Source organism: Scylla paramamosain, chromosome 10 (assembly GCF_035594125.1).
Source record: "Scylla paramamosain isolate STU-SP2022 chromosome 10, ASM3559412v1, whole genome shotgun sequence".
In the NCBI taxonomy this organism is placed as follows: domain Eukaryota; kingdom Metazoa; phylum Arthropoda; class Malacostraca; order Decapoda; family Portunidae; genus Scylla; species Scylla paramamosain.
The window spans coordinates 7256890-7280000 of record NC_087160.1 but is presented as its reverse complement, the minus strand read 5'-3'; the positions used below and the strand labels follow the sequence as shown (position 1 = coordinate 7280000).

Genomic DNA, 23111 nt, shown 5'->3' with positions numbered 1-23111 from the left:
CGCGTCCTTGTTGCACAAGACTTTCTTCTTACTCTCATCCCTTTCCTGTCCACCTCTCCAATGTAAGAGTTAACCAGTACTCTCAATCATTCATCCCTCTGTCTGGTAAACTCTGGAACTCCCAGCCTGCTTTTGTATTTCCTCTTTCCTATAACTTGAACTCTTTGAAGAGGAAGGTTTCAAAGACACTTATCCTTCGATTTTCGACGATTTTCTTGGTATCTCTTTTGGGATTGGCGCATCAGTTTTTTTTCCTTTTCTTTTGTTTCTCTTGGCCAGTGACCCTTTTATATATATATATATATATATATATATATATATATATATATATATATATATATATATATATATATATATATATATATATATATATATATATATATATATATATACACACACACACACACGCAAGTGTTCACAGATTCCCGCACGGCCTTACGTCACCTGGGCCTTGTTATCGTTTATATGTTGTATTATCTTCAGACAGTATGACATTCTCCAAAATTTCTTTTCTTTCTGAAGAGACTAACGAACCCTGGGGAAGAGGGGACAACAACATGCCTGTAACCATATTCGGAAATGAGATAAGCGAGTACACTACTAGTTTGTAGTTTGCTGCTTCCTGTTTATGACAAACTATAATTAGATAATCGCCATCGTCAGTAATTATCTCTCTGACGTGTCATATTCGTATCTCTTTGGACGTCAACAGCCAGGGGTTGCCACTCTTCTCATTCATTGTCATGTGGACTAAATGAGCTGCTGGCTTTGTTTCTCCTGTCACTTTCTGTAGTCCGTCGAAATACTTTTGTTTTTGGCTTCCTTTTCGCTTTCTGTCATTAGTTTTACCGGGGAGAGACAGATGTTCGAGGTGTTGCAGTCTCATCACTTGGTCCAGAAAGCTTATCTGTCTGCTTCTTATTGTTAACACCAGTTTTTTTTTTTTTTTTTCTCCCACAACCCTCTCCAGTACCTCCGCATTTTTTTTCTCTCTGTACATGAAACCTTTAGTATTTTCAAATCTGCGCTTCAGAAGCTTGAAGTTTCTGTTAATTCTTTTCTTTGTTAATTGTCTTTCTTCATCGTCCAGGTCTCAGAGGCATGCAGCAATACGGACCAAAGAAAACGTTAGTTAAATTTCCTTATTCGCATTGATATCATGTTGTTTGTAACGAGGATGTTGATTTTAGTAACGGCATTCTTCTCTACTTTTATTCCTCTCCTAATTTCCTTCTTATATCTTCCATCCGATGTGACCCTGTTTCCCTAATAACTGAACCTCTTGTTTGATTATTGTCTTTGCATCAATCCTTGTATTAGTTCTTGGGAATTGATTCTCTTTCACTGACATTACTGTCATTTTTTTCTTTTATTAATCACTGAACCTTTCTCTTCCTTTACTGTACCCAAAGCACTAACTAGGTTCTGAAGTCCATCATGAGAGTCAGCCAGTAGTACCATGTCTCAGCGCATGTCAGTATTATTAGAATTAACACCGTCCACGTTCATCCTCTCCAAGCCACTGATACCTCTCATTATGACTTCACTGTATTAGTTCAGTAGGCCTCGCTCTTCTCTGAATCTTCTGTTCTCTCGTCTCATAGCCAGACACTTGCACTGGAGCTTTTTTTGTCTTTTGTCAGAAATAAAGTTTCAAAAAATATTATTATATGCTGACCCAGAATCTCAATATTTTCTTAGAAGTTAACAATTTTATATCCCGTGTATATATCCTGTCACGTGTAGTATCCAACTCCATACTGTGTCAGTTTCGCAGTATTAACGAAACATAAACATTAATGAAATATATCGTGTGTTGTAAATAGTTTTTGCTAACTTTGCTCTGAAAACTTCCTACGTACAATTCACATCATTTGTGCTATTTACATCTTCATATCGTTTATTTGTTTGTTTTCTCTCGGCCATGTCTTCTGAATTCTTTGTATCATAAAATTCATGTGTCTGTCTTCCGTGTTTCGTAATGCATACGCATATGAGTGACATTCGTATTTTTCTTCTAAAACTTTAGTAGTTGTGTCATGCACTGTCATGTGACATGTGTAGTATTTCCCTGGCCATGTGATTGCAGCGCTTTAGATATATTTTACCATCAGAATACTGGAAGCTTCTACTTTTTTACCAGTGACAGTTGTATTAAAATTTTATACCGTTTTACACATCTCACCCCTCTTCCCACCCCTCCTCTTCCTTTTCCTCCTACTGGTCGCACGAACATGAATAGACCATAGTTCTCTGCGTTATTGAACGAAAAAAATACAATCTGACCCTTCCGAGTGCTTTCCATACCTTTGGCGTCCCTGCTGTTTTATACCGCCACGTGTCTTGTTCCCACCCACCAACGCCACTTGGATGAGACGGTTTTTCAGATTTTTCATCACCGCAGGGACCATGAATGACTGACTCCTTTGTCTCTCAGGAACTTTGCCGCAAACCTTTGGAACACAGGATGTTGTCGCCCCATCAAGAAATCAAAGCTGTTGCCTTGCTATGCATTTACGTCGTTTGCTCCGCCACACCGTATGTATTCAGTTGTTTATTTATTTATTTACTTATTTATTTATTTATTTATCTATTTGATTATTTATTTATTTATTTATTTATTTATTTTATTTTTTTTTTTTGCATACATGAAAGATTCTAGACAGGACTTGTGAAGAGAATAAAGACGAAGAAGGTGAGGAGGCACCTGGGGAACGACCTGCTCTTTGGAAGCCGCTGTCCTTTACCACGCAGCCTCCCGGAGGATTTAAATAGTGGCGCTGGGAGCGGCCTACACTTTTTTCTTTCCTTTTACAGAGCTTCTCATAATGACAAACTGTTCATTAATCCAGTTCTTCATTCGAATTACAAACACAAATGCACTGTGGTTAATCGATAAATGAATGTGTAATTATAGCTCATGCTGATATCTCCCGCTTTCTGCCGATATTTCCTCATTCCTGACACAATCAGAGGCCCCAGTTCGAGAGTGCCTCGCTCATTCTACTATCTCGATGCTTCGGAAAAGCACACACTGAATTGTTTTATATTCATGAAAAAATTCATGAAAAGGAAGTGATACACCAAGTTTCAGTGGAGTATTTCTGAGGGATCAAGGGATCAAACGACGAGTGTGCCATGTTTAATAAAGTACCTACCTTAAACAGCAACAGACCATTAGATCATAATGAGCCAGTTTGATTTAACTACTCTACTCATGAAGAAAATGACACCTTGCTGAACAAATTCTGTCTTATTGATTAATTTAAATTGTTTTTATTTATTTTGCATTTCATGCATAAAAAAAAAAAAAAAAATAGTTCCAAGTGCAGCAAAACCTGACCGTTAAGGACACATTCCCATCCCTCCTCTTCTCCGATCTCACATAACCACTCCCTGCCCCATCTCAAAGCGGTGATGAAAATCTTTAACTTACCGTCCTCTCCAATGAGGCGAGTGAGTGGCGAGGACCAAGCTAAAAAGAGGAAATGAGGAAGTTAACAAATGATTTTTAATTTGGCATTCCAACATCAAAGGCGATTACATAAGAACATAAGAAATAAGGGAAGCTGCAAGAAGCCATCTGGCCTACACGTGGCCGTCCCTGTATGAAATATATTACCTATTTCCACCTATCATCCCCATCCATAAACCTGTCTAATCTTCTCTTAAAGCTCCCTAATGTCTTACCACTAACAACTTGATTACTGAGTCCATTCCATTCATCTACCTCTCTGTTTGAGAGCCAGTTTTTTTCCTATCTCTTTCTTAAAACCTAAATTTTTCAAGCTTGAACCCGTTATTTCTTGTTCTGTCCTGGTTGCTGATCATAAGAATTTTGCTTACGTTCCCATTGTTATAACCCTTATACATATTTAAAGACTTCTATCAGGTCCCCTCTTAACCTAGGTCTCTCTAAAGAATGTAAATTTAACACCTTCTGTCTCGCCCCGTAAAGAATGCTCCTCATCCCCTGTATCCTTTTAGTCATTCCCCTTTGTACTGATTCTAATAGACCTATATCCTTTCTGTAATGCGGGGACCAGAACTGCACAGCGTTATCTAGATGAGGTCTGACCAGCGCCAAATATAACTTTATTATAACTTCGGGCCTTCTACTTTTAACATTCCTAAAAATGAATTCTAATACCCTATTTGCCCTGTTTTTGGCCTCTATACATAGCTTTCTAAGACAGAGTTCAGAGCTAACTATAACTCCTAAATCTTTTTCGTACTCTAAACCTACCAGATTTTCGTTGTTTATTGTGTACCTACTGTGCGGGTTTCCTCTACCTACGCTAAGTACTTTGCATTTGTTAATATTAAACTGCATTTGCCATCTGTCTGTCTTGCAAGGCGATGGCATCCGATTCTGATTTAGATAAACCTACCTATCTTCGTGTCAACCGCGAATTTACTAACATCACTACTAATTCCACTATCCAAGTCATTGATATGTTGAAAACAACAATGAGCCTAATACTGATCCCTGTGGCACACCATTAATTACATGATCCCACTCGAATTTAGATCCGTTTATTACAACTTTGTCGCCTGTCGCTTAGCCATGACCTTACCCACCCTAACACCTTCATCTATCCCGTGCGCCCTAACTTTTCTCAGGAGCCTCTGATGGGGTACCTTGTCAAGCGCTTTACTAAAGTCCAGATATAGGATGTCATAACTATCATCATTATCTGCTGCCTCATAAACTTTATTGTAAAAACTTAACAAGTTCGTCAGGCAAGTCTTCCCCTTCGTGAAGCCATGCTGTGACTGATTTATCAAGTTATGTTTGTCTAAATGCTCCTTAATGTTCTTCCCTATTATTGACTCCATTATTTTACCTACAACAGAAGTTAAGCTGACAGGTCTATAATTAGACGTTAAAGTTTTATCTCCTTTCTTGAAAATGGGTACTACATTAGCCTGCCTCCACATTACCGATACCTCACCTGACTCAAGTGATTTCCTAAAGACAGAAACTAACGGTTAACTAATAACCTCTTTGCATTCCCTAAGTATTCTGGGATATATTTCATCTGGTCTTCTCAAGACTGAAAATACAATACTAGCCATGATTAAGAAAACAACAAGACAAGTTAAAGAAAAGAGTAATGTTAAAGTTAAAACGAAAATGTAATACTATGATGTGAAATGTTATGATAACAGTGATATAACAATTTGATAATGATAATACTATTTAAGTACATCAGTGACAGAAATATACAACCTCTGGAGTGGGCCAGCCCTTTCTGTTGGCTAGAGAAAGAGAGAGACACCATCACTCTATAGAAGTACTAATCTACTTACTCTCCTCTCTTAACTCCACCAGACAGCCAGATAAAGTTTTCGGCCGAGAGGCAAGGAGGAGCCTGTATGTAGGCGGTAGTAGGGATTTTATGATATATATATATATATATATATATATATATATATATATATATATATATATATATATATATATATATATATATATATATATATATATATATATATATATATGAACGGAATAGGAGTGGGGGAAAATAAAAAAGCTTGTGCAGTGAGAGCGCGGGAGAAGGGGAGGCATGCAGAAATTTATTTATTTTTTCATTATGGGGGTGGACAGAATAGGAGTAAGAGAAGATACAAAAGTTTGTGCAGCGAAGCCGCGGGAGGAGGAGAGGCATGCAGTTAACAAGATCAGAAGAGCAGTTGGCGTAAAAATAACGGTAAAAGATAGCAAGAGGTGCAACATTACTGCGAAGGGATGCAACATTACTGCGAAGAAAGAGAGAGAGAGAGAGAGAGAGAGAGAGAGAGAGAGAGAGAGAGAGAGAGAGAGAGAGAGAGGCTGAAGGTAGTTACAGAAGATAAGACAATATTTTTTATTCCACCCTGTTTAGCGGAACAACAGAGAAATTTATGGTGCATATATACTTACTTCCTATTGTACGTTAACTCTAACCTGCATGTACCGATTCTTGTCATCCATAAGGGGAAGATTTTATAGTTACCTGACGACTTCTTTGGTGAAAACATTGGTGGACATTTTGTTGCGATTATGAGTGCTTATAAAATTGGTGATGATGAATAATTGTACCGCCATGTGATGATCTCTTCTCTTCCTCAATCCCTCCCTCTGTCTCCACTTCGTTTATATGTTGATTTGCTGCTCCGTCCCTCCATTTACTTTCCTCTTCCTCCGATGCTGTATTCCTACTCCATTTAAGTGTCTTACCAGCTCCCCTGCCTTCCTATCCTTCTTCTCCCTCCACTCTTATTTATCCTCTTTGTATCTGTCTATCATCCTTTCCTGACTTCCTACCTTACTTCCATTCTCTCCACTCCTATCTATTCTCCCCTCTCGGCTTCCTACCTCCCATCCTCTCCCTCCATTCCTTCCCATCCTCCTGGCTTTGTTCCCCGCGCTTCGCCTCGTATGGGTGTTTATTTATCAACACCTACACCCCCAATTACGATTTATTAATTACTGTCATCAACTCTGCCCCAACTTGTTCATTTGGTATTTTTGTTTCATAATTTTTGAGCCAAATATTTGATCCGCGGATCGAATAGTTTTGTTTATTCGGCAATCATTGCATGTCGTGCCGCCGCTGTTTCCACGCATCAGCATGAGAGATAAATACATAAACAAGAGTTAAATCAATACTCCCTCTCTCTCTCTCTCTCTCTCTCTCTCTCTCTCTCTCTCTCTCTCTCTCTCTCTCTCTCTCTCTCAACTTCAGCAGGCTCACTAGGGAGGCACAGTACAATATTTACTTCAGAAGCTTCTCCTAGCAGTATCATTCATGCTTCTTCAGTGACGTGTTGAGAGAGAGAGAGAGAGAGAGAGAGAGAGAGACGAGACGAGACGAGACGAGACGAGACGAGACGAGACGAGACGAGACGAGACGAGACGAGACGAGACGAGACGAGACGAGGAGAGGAGAGGAGAGGAGAGGAGAGGAGCGGGGTGGGTTGGGGGGGTGGGTGGGGCGGAAACTGCGGATGAGAAGGAAGGAAAGGAGCAATCTGTAAGTTTTGCGTCATTGTAGCCTTGAAAGTAGAAGGAATGTAAGAGAAGTACGGTAATTGAGGGAAGAGTTTGCATGGGGAGTGGAGGGAAGGATTTCTTTTTATGTAAGAGGGACACCAGCCAAGGGCAACAAAAATCCAATAAAAAAAATAAAAAAAAGAAAAAGGTCCACTGACAGGGTCCAAAGCGATAGTAAAAAATTGAAGGATAAGTGTCTTGAAACCACCCTTTTGAAGTTATTCAAGTAACAGCAAAGTGGAAATACAGAAGCAGGCTAGGACTTCCAGAGTTTACCAGAGAAAGGAATGAATGATTGAGAATACTGGTTAATTCCTGCATTAGAGAATAACGGTGAGAGAAAGAAAGTATTGTGCAGCGAGGCCGCGGGAGGAGGGGAGGCATGCAGTTAGCAAGATAAGAAGAGCAGTTACCATGAAAGTAACAGTAGGAGATAGCAAGATATGCAACATTGCGGCGATGAGAAAGAGGCTGAAGACAGTCAGTTAAAGGAGAGTTGATGAGACGAAAAACTTTTGATTCCGCCATGTCTAGAAGAGTGGTATGAGTGAAACCCCCTCCCCAGACATGTGAAGTATGCTCCATACATGGACGGATAAGGTCCCTGTACAGAGTTAACAGCTGGAAGGGTAAGAAAAACCGGCGGAGACGTCTCAGAACGTTTAACCTTATAGAAGCTTATATATAAGAAGGTCCCCTCTTAACCTACGTCTCTCTAAAGAATGTAAATTTAACAGCTTCAACCTCACCTCGTAAGTATTCCTTACGACGCGAGGTTGAAGCTGTTAAATTTACATTCTTTAGAGAGACATAGGTTAAGAGGGGACCTGATAGAAGTCTTTAAATGGTATAAGAGTTATAACAAGGGGGATGTAGGCAAAATTCTTAGGATCAGCAACCAGGGTAGAACAAGAAATAACGGGTTCAAGCTTGAAAAATTTAGGTTTAGGAAGGAGATAGAAAAAAATTGGTTCTCAAATAGAGTGGTAGATGAGTGGAACGGACTCAGTAATCATGTTGTTAGTGCTAGGACACTAGAGAGCTTTAAGAGAAGATTAGACAAGTTTATGGATTGGGATAATAGATGGAAATAGGTAGGTATATTTCATACAGGGACTGCCACGTGTAAACCTGGTCGCTTCTTGCAGCTTCCCTTATTTCTTATGTTCTTATGTTCTTAAGCTGTTTTAGCTAGAGATAAGATATGAAGTTTCCAGTTTAGATTATAAGTAAAGGACAGACCGAGTATGTTCAGTGTAGAAGAGGAGGGCAGTTGAGTGTCACTGAAGAAGAGGAGATAGTTGTCTGGAAGGTTGTATCAAGTTGATAGATGGAGAAATTGAGCTTTTGAGGCATCGAACAATACCAAGTTTGCTCTGCCGCAATCCGAAATTTTAGAGAGATCACAAGTCAGGCGTTCTGTGGATTCCCTGCAAGAACTGTTTACTTTCTGGAGGGTTGGACGTCTGTGAAAACACGTGGAAAAGTGCAGGGTGGTATCATCAGTGTAGAAGTGGATAGGACAAGAAGTTTGGTTAGAAGATCATTGATGAATAATAGGAAGAGATTGGGTGACAGGACATAACCCTGAGAAAAATCACGGTTAATACATAGACTTAGGTGAAGAACAGTGACCGTCTACCACAGCAGCAATAGGACGGCCATAAAGGAACTTGAGATGAAGTTACAGAGAAGGATAGGAGCCGTATGAGGGTAGTTTAAGAATTAAAGTTTTGTGCCAGACTCTATCAGAAGCTGTTGATATGTCTAAGGCAACAGCAAAAGTTTCACCAAAATCTGTAAAAGAGGATGACCAAGACTCAGTATTTAAAGCTAGATCACCAGTAGATCAGCCTTGACGAAACCCATACTGGCGATCAGAAAGAAGGTTGTGAAGTGATAGATGTTTAAGAATCTTCCTGTTGAGGATAGATTCAAAAACTTTAGTTAGGCAGGAAATTAAAACAATAGGACGGTAGTTTGAGGGATTAGAACGGTCACCCTTTTTAGGAACAGGCAGAATGTAGGCAAACTTCCAGCAAGAAGGAGAGGTAGATGTTGACAGACAGAGTTGAAAGAGTTTGACTAGGTAAGGTGCAAGCACGGAGGCGCAGTTTCGGAGAACAATAGGAGGGACCCCATCAGGTCCATAAGCCTTCCTAGGTTTTAGGCCAGCGAGGGCATGGAAAACATCATTGTGAAGAATTTTAATTTGTAGCATGAAGTAGTCAGAGGGTGGACGAGAGGAAGGAACAAACCCTGAAGGTAGAGTTTATAGCAAGGGTTTGAGGGAAGAGTTCAGCTGTATAAATAGATGTGATACGATAGCAATAGAACGGTCAGAAAGGAAACTTGATTTGAAGTTACAGAGAGAGAAGGACAGAAACCGTAGGAGGGTAGTTTGGAAATCAAAGCTTTGTGCCAGACTCTATCAAAAGCTTTTGATATGACCAAGGCAACAGCAAAAGTTTCACCAAAATCTCTAAAAGAGGATGACCAGGACTCAGTAAGGAAAGCCAGAAGATCACCAGTAGAGCAGCCTTGGCGGAACCCATACTGGCGATCAGATAGAAGGTTGTGAAGTGATAGATGTTTAAGAATCTTCCTGTTGAAGATAGATTCAAAATCTTTAGATAGGCAGGAAATTAAAGCAATAGGACGGTAGTTTGAGGGATTAGAACGGTCACCCTTTTTTAGGAATAGGTTGAATGTAGGCAAACTTCCAGCAAGAAGGATAGGTAGATGTTGACAGACAGAGCTGAAAGAGTTTGACTAGGCAAGGTGCAAGCACGGAGGCACAGTTTCGGAGAACAATAGGAGGTCCATCAGGTCCATAAGGCTTCCGTGGGTTTAGGCCAGCGAGGACATGGAAAATATCATTGCGAAGAATTTTAATACGTGGCATGAAGTAGTCAGAGGGTGGAGGAGAGGGAGGAACAAGCCCAGAATCGTCCAAGGTAGAGTTTTTAGCAAAGGTTTGAGCGAAGAGTTCAACTTTAGAAATAGATGTGATAGCAGTGGTGCCATCTGGTTGAAATGGAGGAGGGAAAGAAGAAGAAGCAAAGTTATTGGAGATATTTTTGGATAGATGCCAGAAGTCACGAGGGGAATTAGATCTTGAAAGGTTTTGACATTTTCTGATAATGAAGGAGTTTCTGGCTAGTTGGAGAACAGACTTGGCATGGTTCCGGGCAAAAATATAAAGTGCATGAGATTCTGGTGATGGAAGGCTTAAGTACCTTTTGTGGGCCACCTCTCTATCATGTATAGCACGAGAACAAGCTGTGTTAAACCAAGGTTTAGAAGGTTTAGGACGAGGAAAAGAGTGAGGAATGTACGCCTTCATGCCAGACACTATCACCTCTGTTATGTGCTCAGCACACAAAGACAGATCTCTGACACGGAAGCAGTAGTCATTCCAAGGAAAATCAGAAAAATACCTCCTCAAGTCTCTCCAACTAGCAGAGGCAAAACGCCAGAGGCACCTAGGTCAGGAAAAGGTCAAGAATGTTGGGCGTATCTCCAAGACGGTCAGGAATATGAGTAGGGTGTTGCACCAATTGCTCTAGGTCATGGAGGATAGCAAAGTTGTAGGCTAGTTCACCAGGATGGTCAGTGAAGGGAGAGGAAAGCCAAAGCTGGTGGTGAACAATGAAGTCTCCAAGAATGGAGATCTCTGTGAAAGGGAAGAGGGTCAGAATGTGCTCCACTTTGGAAGTTAAGTAGTCGAAGAATTTCTTATAGTCAGAGGAGTTAGATGAGAGGTATACAGCACAGATAAATTTAGTATGAGAGTGACTCTGTAGTCGTAGCCAGATGGTGGAAAACTCGGAAGATTCAAGAGCGTGGGCACGAGAGCAGGTTAAGTCATTGCGCACATAAACGCAGCATCCAGCTTTGGATCGAAAATGAGGATAAAGTAGGAGGGAACAGAAAAGTGGCTACTGTCAGTTGCCTCAAACACCTGAGTTTCAGTGAGGAAAAGAAGATGATTCACCACACACAGGACATCCAGGTCGGGACAGATGCCTTGCACAAGCAAAACGATCATATTTCTGGCCGACTATGAGGAAAGATATCTTTCAGCACTGTGCGCTCTGTCCTCAGTGTGCTTCACACTGTACCTCACTCGGTCACGACAGTCCATCGTTCCCATACCCCATCACTTCCACTCCTTGAGGTTCAGTTTCTCTTGATCTGCTCAAACTTCCACTTACAGAGAACGGTTATCAGTATCTTCTAGTTTGTGTGGATAGTTTCACTCGCTTCACCATTCTTGTTGCTCTCAAGGACAAAACTGCTACTTTTCATGGTCGTGCGGTCATTGACAACATAATTTGTCCTTATAATTCTCCTCGTGTCATCTTATCTGACAATGGCGCTGAATTCAATAACTCTGTCTTACAGGAGATTTGTAAAGAATTTCATATCAAGAAATGTAACATCGTTCTTCACTTACCCAGTTCAAACGGTAAAGTACAGCGTTGTAATAAACGTATCCTTGACTTTCTGCGTTACATAACAGAAGCAAAGCACTCATGGGACGAATGGCTTCCTCAAGTAGCCTGCTCTATCAACTCAGCAATCCAATCCACCATCAACAAGTCTCCACATTTCGTGCTAATTGGTACCGACAAGCGTCTTCCATATGAATTTCTCCACAGCGCGCCGCGTCTTGTCTACAACATGGATAACTACGTCAAATGTCGTCTCCACGATTTTCAGTTCACTCATAAGCTTATTCACGATCGCCTCACTGCATCGCAAGCTGAGATGCTGCGGAAATAACATCGTAGAGCGACAGATTCTTCCATTGAAGTCGGCGATATGGTCTTCGCCAGAGTTCACGATCGTAACTCTAAACTAAATCCATCATTCTTTGAGCCGCACCGTGTAATCGAATCTCCCCATGGCCACAAAGTAGAAATTCTAGATCTCAAAACCTTAGGAGAACAGATCGTCCACGTCGATCAATTGAAGCGTGTGAACAAGGGATTCGATGATGAGTGTGCACATCAGGTATCATTAAGTTTTGATTTAACAGATCCTTCAAGCGACTCGAGCTTAACCACACACCCGCCCTTTTCTTACAAACTGAAACTTCGTTCCCATTCCAAGGTTTAATCATCCACTTTCAATATCATGTATATATGTGTATATTTCTCTTTACTTATATGTGTTGTCTTATCATGTCTGTATGTTATTATTAAGGTTCTCGTTCTGTGCTCTCTCTCTGATGTCATGTATTATCTGTTAAATGTTCCCACCTTAATGCTCTCTTTATTGTTTTATCCAAATGCGAGGGCGCATTTTAGGTGGGGGAAGGCATCTGTATCAGTCTCAACAATTATTATTATCATTATATATATGTATATTCACCATTTCATATGTCCATCCCACATGCGTGTGTTCATATATATATTCATCCCACGTGTGCCCATGTCCAGCCAGCCTATTCTAATTTAACCTTTTTCGTCTTTCGCTACCTCTCAAGGGAATTTCACACCCACTTCCAGTCCTTAGGAAAAACACCTGCGTTCGTTCTAAGTCCTCCTTCTTGGTCACTGGCTAAAATAACGACCCCTGTTATTGGTCCTTTCGCCTCATTTTATAGCATCTCATTGGTCATTTCTTTTCCCCAAAAACCAAAACGTGATCCACTTAGCTCAGATAAATACAGCCCGCATGGTAGCAAACTCTCTCAGTCCCAGTCAGTCAGTCACCCAGTCACGAGCAGTCAGTCTTGGTCTCTCACTCAGTTCCGCTCAGTCACAATCAGTTTTGAGAGACGCTGCTTAGTAATCATTTCATATCACTTCAAAGAAAGAGAGAACAATCAATCGTCACGTTACAATCTCGTCTCGTATCAAGTGTGTACATCCCACCTATTATTATTACTATATTATCAAATCAAGAAGAGCTCTCATCATACGTGTCTTTTACTCGCACACACCAACTATATTATCAACTTATACCCACAACCTCAAAGCTACCAGACCTACCGCCTCACTACCGGTCCTACAGGCTATCAACACACCAAGCGTCATCAACTGGGCAAGTATCATCATCTAAACTCAAAACAGAAAAAAAGTGGAGAGGCATCAAATATCAAAAGAAGAGGAAGTTAATCAATTCGATATATATATACAGAGAGAGAGAGAGAGAGAGAGAGAGAGAGAGAGAGAGAGAGAGAGAGAGAGAGAGAGAGAGAGAGAGAGAGAGAGAGAGAGAGAGAGAGAATGTATTCCGTATGTTGCCCTTGAACTAAATTTTCTAGGCAATGAGGAAGAGCAGGACGAGCGAGGCTCCTGAAGATTTCACGTTCAGGGAGGGAAGCAATTAGCAAGATGGGAAAAACGCACGTGTCAGGTAAAGAAAAAATGTAAAAAAAAAAAAAAAATTGGAAATGAAAAATACTAGGATGAAAGGAAGAGGGGGAGGAGGACAGGAAAAAAATCAAGAAAACTATGAAAATGGAGAGTATGAATAAAGTGGTAATTTCACAAGAGGAACAGATTAAAACAGGAAAAGCTTACAAGAAAAACGTGACGAGAGAGAGAGAGAGAGAGAGAGAGAGAGAGAGAGAGAGAGAGAGAGAGAGAGAGAGAGAGAGAGAGAACAGAGACGTATTGTGGGAAAGGTTGACAGTGTATGTGACGTGGGATACGATTTGTGGCTGAGCGTTTGACGTATGGCGTGGGGATTCCTTTAAAAAAGACTCATGTTTACATTCCGTAACAGAAAAATAATTCTCACGAGGACTTTTCAAAGTAGGAAGAGGAAACAGAAATTACACCCGTCGCAGCTTTCCTGAAAACTGCTTCGGGAAGGGAGTCATTTAAGAAAGTGTAGGTAATGAACTTCCATTCCTCCAGCCAGTTGATAGGTAATCTTGGGGGGGAGGGGGAGAGAACAAAAAATGGCTTAGGAAGGAAAGTGTGGGTGGAAAGGGTGATTCACAATAAATACCTGTCGCTCCAGAAAGGTGACTACTAAAGGGATGCTGCAAAACTACGGCTGACCCTCCCTGTGTCCTTTCTGTCTGTTCCTTCCGTATTTCAATAAAACAAAGTGCAACAGCAGCCTGCACTTTAAATACAGGCTCAGTTATTATTATCACTCCTCTATATACGCTACAAAACAAAATTACACGTATTCACGGAAATAAAGAAAAGAACAGCGTTGGAGCTCCGCATTAAGGAAGAGGACCGTAGACATGCCTAAGCCAGGCTGTCCATCGGTTATAGTCTCCAGGTGTCTTGATACTTCTTCAAACTTTTTTTTTTCTATATTAGCTTAATTCCTCCAAAAAATGGTGACCTTCAATTTCCAGTCAGTGGCGCACCATCTTACTTTCTCCAAAGTTCACATTTTATTTGTCGTTGAAACGTAGAGATCAATAACATTAAACCATATTCTGTACCCTCCTATTTCCTTCATAATTAACTTCAATCCAAAGTTGACTATTGCGTCAATGTGTATAACAACATACCTTGCTCTCATGCCCACGCTCTAGACCAGTCTTCAGAATTTTCCACCATCTGGCCAAGACTTCACTGTCATTCTCTCACTAGGTTCATCTGTACTTTTGAATATCTCATCCACTTCCAGTGACTGTAAAATTCATTGACTAACATTGTCCCTAACTGAAGCCTCCATACTTCAATGTTGATCATCAGCTTTGTCCATCATCATCTTTCATTGACTAGTCTAGTGAACAAGCCTTTAACGTCGGTGTGTTGTATTTTAAGATGTGTCCACACGGTCGAACACTGTCTGTGGACAAACACTGCTACCATATCATAAGGCGAAGCAGGATGACGTAATAAGCGTTTAAACGAGGGAAATTGATATGGTAACAAACAGTGGTACCAGATAAAGTTGTAAACCTCAGTTTCTACTCTCTTCACCAGACAAAGACCGGCAGACAATGTTTGAAACTGATGTCCGTTACCAACACAGGTATTTACGTCAGTGTAGTGGATGTTGCCAGCATCTAGTGTGGTACATCATCACCATGGTGCACAAAAAAAAAAAAAAAAAATTGCACTATGCAGCATAATAATTGGTGCACTGTGTGAGGTCAAGGTGACAAGAAGGGAATGGTGCAAGGACTGGTTAAAAACACGGAGAAAGGGGAAGTCATGCAACCATTTTACATGAACTGCGTATTGGTTATGAATCAGATTTCACAAACTATATGAGGATGGATCCAAACAGCTTCTACAACTTATTGGAAAAAGAAAAACCTTTCATAACGAAGCAGGACGCCTGTATGAGGGAAAGCATATCACCAGAAGCCCGTCTAGAGGCAACATTGATTCACCTTTCCACCGGGTGCTCATACACTTCCCTTCAATACACAAGAATATCTAAACAGAGTCTCCAATTATTCCTGAGACGTGCCAAACCATCTATGATATACTTAAGGATCTATACCTAAAGGTTCCGATACTACGAACATGGGCAGTGTCCGATACAGCTCTTGATTCTCGCTTCTGACGTCATCATCGAGCCTTTCTCTTTTTTACATTGTATATGGTAACAGTTTTGTCCGACAGACACTGTTCGACCGTGTGGACTTATCTTTAGTTGGGCAATGGACGTTCTTAGTCTGTTTTTTTTTTTTTTTTGATGACTTTGTTTCTGAGGAATTTGTAATTTTGAGTGTCATTGTGTTCAAAAGCACAGTTCCCTCTTTCTACGAATCCTTTGACACACTAGATCATATGGGCGTCTGCTTGGTGCTCGCGGCCAGTACTCGTAGGGTTCAGTGACGATGGAATAAAAACAGTTCCACTTGTTTCGTCTTCAGCTTCCATAACCTCTGTTCAAGGGATTGTGTGATCCAATGACTGAAGATGTAGAGAACAGAGTCTGTGAGAGGCTCCCATTGAGTGGCGGTGACACTGGCGGGCAGGATGGGTGGTGGTGGTGTGTGTGTGTGTGTGTGTGTGTGTGTGTGTGTGTGTGTCATCCTAATGTGTTTTTTTTTTTTTTTTAGGCAAGTGATGAGTCAACCTACTTCAACCTAGGGGAGGTGGCAGAGTGATTAGTGAGTACTGCACTACACCTTCGTGCATCCTAATATTGGTTATAGGAATACTTGGAAGAGTGGGAAGAGTGGGGAGTGACAGTCTTCGGAGTTTTGTTTCTTTGCCTACAGTATGTATAGATTGATCAAAGATATGTGCAGAGATTTGACGAAAATTCACAAAGCCGTACTGGGATGGATCTGCTCTAATACTACACACTTCGTTAGTTTATTATTTAAGGGAACTATGTACCTAGATGCTTAGCTAACACTTGGGACCATGTTGACGTTAAATCTTGTCTCAAGGAATCCAGATACCCAGTGTTTTGGCTGACACATCCAACAATGCAGAACCAACTTGCTTTTGGCTGCAACATCCAGGTACACACATTCCTATTGCTACATTTCACCTCAAACGTTCTTGGCTAATAAGTATACCAATAAAAACTTACCAGTGCCTCACACATTTTCTCCTACGCCCTCACTTCATACTTACATCCTCTCTCCTCCACTTTCACACTACTACTCTGTTTTTCTTTTTTTATTCTTACGCAAATAAAAGATTCTTCTGCAAAATATACCAGAGCAAACACACACACACACACACACACACACACACACACACACACACACACACACACACACACACACACACACACACACACACACACACACACACACACACACACACACACACACACACACACACACACACACACACACCTTCCATCCCCCCAAAACCCTCAAAACATCCTCCCATCCGCCACATGCAACATATCCAGCGGTATGTCACACAGTATGTTCACGTTTATAACGACAACAAGAATAGCACAACATTGCGCAAAAAAATAAATATTCGAAAGCCGAGCAAAGGGGAAAAAAAGGGAGGTAAATGTAAAGCTATTATGACAGAAAGGAAATGGAAAATGTCGTGCGTGATGTTTTTTTTTTTCTTTTTTATCTCTTTGCTCTGTTATCATTTCCACGAGTTGCTTGTGCCACTTTCCATCCTTCGTATTCCTTTCATCGTATTTCATGGCAAAGCGTCGGCGGATCAGCTGCTCTGCTGTAAACTTAAATAAATAAGCTCAAATAACAAGGCTAAGACCCAGTCAGTGATAATAAGCATAAGGAATGGTTGCAGTAGTAGTAGTAGTAGTAGCAGTAGTAGTAGTAGTAGTAGTAGTAGTAGTAGTAGTAGTGGCAGCAGCAGTTGTAGTGATGGTGTAGTAGTAGAAGCAGTAGTAATAGGAGGATGTGAAGAAAGAGAAGGAAGAAGAGGAGAAGGAGAAAGAGGATAATGATGATACTGATAATGATGAAGAGGAAGAGGAATAGGAGGAGGAGGAGGAGGAAGAGGAAGAGGAAGAGGAAGAGGAAGAGGAAGAGGAGGAGGAGGAGGAGGAGGGAGGAGGAGGAGGAGGAGGAGAAGGAGGAGGAGGAGAAAAGTTATTGTTTCTGATTGTTATTTTTGTTATTTTCCTGATTTTGTTCGTATTGTTGTTGCTGTTGTTGACACACACACACACACACACACACACACACACACACACACACACACACACACACACACACACACCAATAGAAAAAAAAATGTTTGTCTTAATAGTGGCTAGGAAAAAAAAAAGATAGGGAAATTTCAACACTTGGAATGGTGATGGAAGCGATGATGGTGATATTTTCCTCGACAAATATTTACTCCTTTTATCATGCGAATTTAAGTCTTTATCCCGTGAATTTCTATCCTGACAATTCCCGAAGGTGACAGCTGTAAACAAACATCGCAATCCTACGTATGTGTCTGAGTCAGTTACTCGTATCATATCTGCGTTGCCTTGAATCATTCTCTCCTGACCTTTCACTGCCTGTATTCTGGTGTCTGCTTCCCTCAACTGCAAGATATCTCTGCACACTCTTTTCATTCATTCCTTGTTCCTCTCCCCTTATGTTATCTCTCCCCTTTTATCATCTCCTTTCTTCCTTCCTTCTCTTCTCGATATATTCTCCAGTCGTCTGTTCTTTGTTTCATTCCTTTCTCTCGCTATCTTCCTTTCATGCTGTTAGTTCCCTTCCTTCTTTCTTTATCCATTGCTCGTGATTATTGATTTTTTTTTCTGTTTCTGCAGTAAAATGTTTTATGTCCTTTGCCATTAGCACCTCCTCTTTCCTTCCTCTTTTCGTGTTCCTTTCCTTCACTGCTGACCTGTTGACATTACTCTTATCAACACTCACAACACCGCACCCTCTTCCACTACCACCACTACCACCACCACCACTACCACCACAACCACCACCAACCACCACCACAAAGACTTCTTATCATTTACATCCTTTTAATTTCTCTCCTTTTTCTCATAATGTATTTACGTTGATATTTTCTTTATTTTATATAGTGTAGTGTGTGCAATGTGGTGTTTGCAAAGAAAATGTGTGTGTGTGTGTGTGTGTGTGTGTGTGTGTGTGTGTGTGTGTGTGTGTGTGTGTGTGTGTGTTTTTTGAAAAAAGTATATATTTTTCGATGTTTATAGTTTACAGTATTTCACGCTATGTTCTTCTGCATTGTCATATACTCTTATATAATTTTTTTACGACAATTTTTCCTTTTTGTTTCAGTTATGTAGATTCAGTACAGAGACGAAACCATGTCACTAATGTTTCACTTTAATTTTCTTAAGGTTCCGAGGCTGCGGGAGACAAGCAAGAGGGAATATTCTTAAGTTGGACATTTAACGAGACTTCCTTCTGGCGACGAACCTTCATTCTTTGTGCTGTCCGTATGTGGCATCAGTGGCGACCAAACGCACCATGTTTTTTTTTGCGACTGATAAATGGCGAGCTGGAATTTATTAAGCCGGATGCAGTAAGAGTGGACGTGGGCATGAACAACCACCAGCATACAGCGGCGGAGATGCCTGGCAGCATTATGGAGATCCGTAAGACCATCAAGGAAAAAGCAGCCGCCGCGGACGTTGTGTGTGTGTGTGTGTGTGTGTGTGTGTGTGTGTGTGTGTGTGTGTGTGTGTGTGTGTGTGTGTGTGTTCCTTTCGTGAGCTACGCAATCTTTAATTATTTTTTTTTTTTTATTTAAAGTTTGAAATGGCAAGGATACTGAAGTTTTTCCTTCATCTTTTCGGTCGATTGTTTTGACTTTCCAGACTTGCTTCACGAAGGAACGGTGTCGTAAAACTAGTATGCTGACGACACTGTTATCACTCTTACTACCCGAGCGTTCTAAATGTTGAAACATAACTCCCTGAAAGCTGTTACCTTTGCCCAAATCGCAATTGATGATAGTGGATTCAGGCTGGTGTCTCCTTTCTACCACTGCTGTCTTCAAAGGGGCATTATTTTTTGCCCTGATGAACCAAACAGCAGATCTTGAGTGCCTAAGGCAATGATGGGATGGTCATGGCACACAGCTGGCCTGGCGGGAAGAGACATATCCTGGGTGTTCTGGAACATCCATAAAAAAAAACTCAAGACACCCAGAGTATCGTGCGAGATCAGGCTACGTGGTTGAGTATAAGTGACCTCCACTATAATCTACCGTACCCTATAATCTACCGTTTATCGACCACAGATTCAAGAGGCGATATATAATATACATTATAAACAGTCAATACGTGAAAGGTGTTACCAAGAAAAGCAATGTATAATTATTTTCATGGTTCAGTGGATATAATAAAAGAGCATAATACATCTTTCAATAATATGTAGATACGTTAATACTTTGAACTTCATCACAGATAAAGAAAATCTTCACGATCATAAAACAAGAAATTAACAATAAACCAAGGAATATACGTGCAAGTTAATTAATACAAGATCCAATCACGGATAAGATACACAATAAAATTGCAACTTTAGATAAATTCATTAAGCCTCAATACGGAGGCAAAAATTCAATAAAAAAGTGCAAGCTTGAAGCAGTAAATCAAGGAATTCCTTCAAAATTCACTTAATACAAGATTCTATCACGAATAAATTATATTATAAACATGAAAAAAATAAAGTAGTGAAAGTACAGCACAAACATAAAACAAGTAATTTAGGAATACATTTATAAAGAAAATAAATACATAAAAATGCGTAACACAAAATAGGTATGATATCATTCACAAAACTGCAAAAATCTCAGACAATTTGTGCAGCGGCGAACTTTTAATTGCGAGCCACAGTCATTAGTCGGAACAGAAAGAGTAATTGACATTGAAGAACATCATTAACCACCACCACCATTACCATCGCCGCTATAACCAAAGCCAGCAACACTATCATTCCCGCCAACTCACAGAAAGCATCCAGACAAGTGGTGTACATAGAAGATGAATAGCTGTATACTCGTATGGAAGACGTGAAGACACACACACACACACACACACACACACACACACACACACACACACACACACACACACACACACACACACACACACACACACACACACACACACACACACACACACACACACACACACACACACACACACACACACACACACACGACTACACACACACACACACACACACACACACACACACACACACACACACACACACACACACACACACACACACACACACACACACACACACACACACACTTAACGTTCCTGTGTGTGTGTGTGTGTGTGTGTGTGTGTGTGTGTGTGTGTAATAATAATAATAATAATAAACGATTTATTCTTTAGGCAGTCAACAAACTGAAAATGTACATTGGGGGTGGGGAAATACTTGACATTAATCCTAAAGGTAAGTCAAATCTAGAAGTCAACTCTAGAAGGGACTATTGATTGATGGCTCGCACCATGGTGGGAATCGCACTGAGTCTGTACCAGTCCGTACGCGGCGCCTTTAGGGGCGTTATCTTGTTGTGGTGTCTGGTGGCACGGGCGGGGCGAGGCGCGTCAGGCGGCAGCATGTTTCTGAGACGTGGATGATTCAGAAGTCCCCTACCAAACTTCTCCAGAGTCTCACGGTACCTGGTGGATAGTCTGGACAGCCTCAGGGTGTTCAGGGCTTCTTCATAGGTGGTGTATGCAGGGCCAAGGATGACCCTGCACGCCCTTTTCTGCACACTCTCCAACTGTAGCTGTTGAGTTTGTGTGAGGGAGGAGGACCACGCTGGGGAGGCGTACATGAGTTTGGGGAGGATGAAAGTAAGATACACCCCCCTTAACTCATCTGTCGGCGTCCCCAGCGACCTGAGTCTGCGTGTGTGTGTGTGTGTGAGTGAGTCCTCGCAGCAGTGACGCGAAGCTGCTTCCCTTGATACACTTTCAGTTCTCCGATTGTTATATGCTACGTTATTTATTTATTTATTTATTTATTTATCTATTTTTACGTGTATGACGCTAAGATCTTGAGGGTTCCTTAAATTTTGACCATTTCGTCTAAATTTTTTGCTTCTTTATTTTGACTCAATAGTGTGGAGGAGGAAGAGTTGGAGGACTACAATGCAATACAATACAATACAATACAATCATGTCTTCAGCTGCTTTTTCCTTGATGGTCTTACGGATGCTGTGTTGCTGGTGGTGGTCCACTTTTACTGCATCCTACTTAAATTCCTGCTCGCCATTTATCAGTCGCCACAAAACATAGTGCGTTTGGTTGCCACTGATGCCAAAATTTAGACTACGTAACGGGAAAAACCACAACCTCCAGATGTCCGTACATTGAAGGTTCGCCATTACAAACGCAGCATCTAATTCCTTCACCTAAGACATACCCTTCCACCCTTTTTACTACTTTGCTTTTTTATTTATTCATTTTTTTACTGGCAACCACTCGACTATCAAAACGTTAAAGGGAGAGACGATGGAGGGAAATGAGAGAGCGGGAAAAAGGGAAGAAGAGGAGATATAGGATACAATTCTTCCATTTCTTGTATACTCCTTTCCCTACTTATTTTATTCATTTTCCTTATTTTATTACGGTTGAACTACATTCGTTCATTCATTTTTAAACATTCCCTTTTTTTAATATATAATTTTTTAAAACTATTATTTGCATTCACTCGATACACAAAAAGCATCGAATCACAATCAAAGTGCATATTCTTTACGTATTTCAAGCGTTCTTTCTATAAAAATATTAATGACCAAGTTTTACGTGCGTATGTTCCATCCGTAAATTTAATCGTCCGTGATAATACAATAACATCTAATATTCTGTTGCAGTAAGGTTAGAATAAGAGAGAGAGGGAGAGGCGGGGGGAAAGACGGCAGGGACGGGGTCATGACAAAGGAAAATCAAGACGGAAAAAGAAAGTGGAGGCGAAGACAAATGAAAGAGATGGAATAGTAAGAAAGGAGGTGCCAAGAAAGGAAGGGTGTGTTAAGGGAGAGAAAGACATCGAGTTGAGTGAGGTCAAAAGAGGAAGCAGGAAGCGGGTGAGGGAGGAGGAGCAGGAAAGAGAGAGAGAGAGAGAGAGAGAGAGAGAGAGAGAGAGAGAGAGAGAGAGAGAGAGAGAGAGAGAGAGAGAGAGAGAGAGAGAGAGAACAAAGTGTGTGTGTGTGTGTGTGTGTGTGTGTGTGTGTGTGTGCGTGCGTGTTTTCCCTAATTTTTCTTCCCTTATTTGAAAGACAAGAAAGTACGTGTGTGTTTTTTTTGTGTGTGTTTTTCCGTGATGAGTTTTTTCTTTTGCTTTTAGAATCTCTCTCTCTCTCTCTCTCTCTCTCTCTCTCTCTCTCTCTCTCTCTCTCTCTCTCTCTCTCTCTCTCTCTCTCTCTCTCTCTCTCTCTCTCTCTCTCTCTCTCTCTCTCTCTCTCTCTCTCTCTCTCTCTCTCTCTCTCTTTTTCAGTCATTTAAATTATGTGGACATATGTCAGAGAGAGAGAGAGAGAGAGAGAGAGAGAGAGAGAGAGAGAGAGAGAGAGAGAGAGAGAGAGAGAGAGAGAGAGAGAGAGAGAGAGAATTCAGCAGATTTGGGTTAAACAGATTGGTAATTTAGCTGAAATGAGGTGTAGCAGATGGCGGTGGGCGAAGGAAGGGACAGGTAATGAGCAGGAGGAAGAGGTGGAGGAAGAGGAGGAG

The 23111-nt window shown here is 40.9% G+C and overlaps 1 long non-coding RNA gene across 3 annotated transcripts in view; it reads left to right on the top strand.

Moving 5' to 3' along the window:
* The window catches only part of LOC135103979 (uncharacterized), a 171505-nt gene that overhangs the window by 75115 nt on the left and 73279 nt on the right, over positions 1-23111 (top strand). For 2 of the 3 annotated variants that reach the window (XR_010270253.1, XR_010270254.1), the window contains exon 3: positions 16044-16094. This is a non-coding gene — a long non-coding RNA (uncharacterized LOC135103979). Of the gene's footprint in view, positions 1-16043; positions 16095-18748; positions 19771-23111 lie in introns of those variants that run through there. The other variant, XR_010270255.1, reaches the window with a different exon arrangement.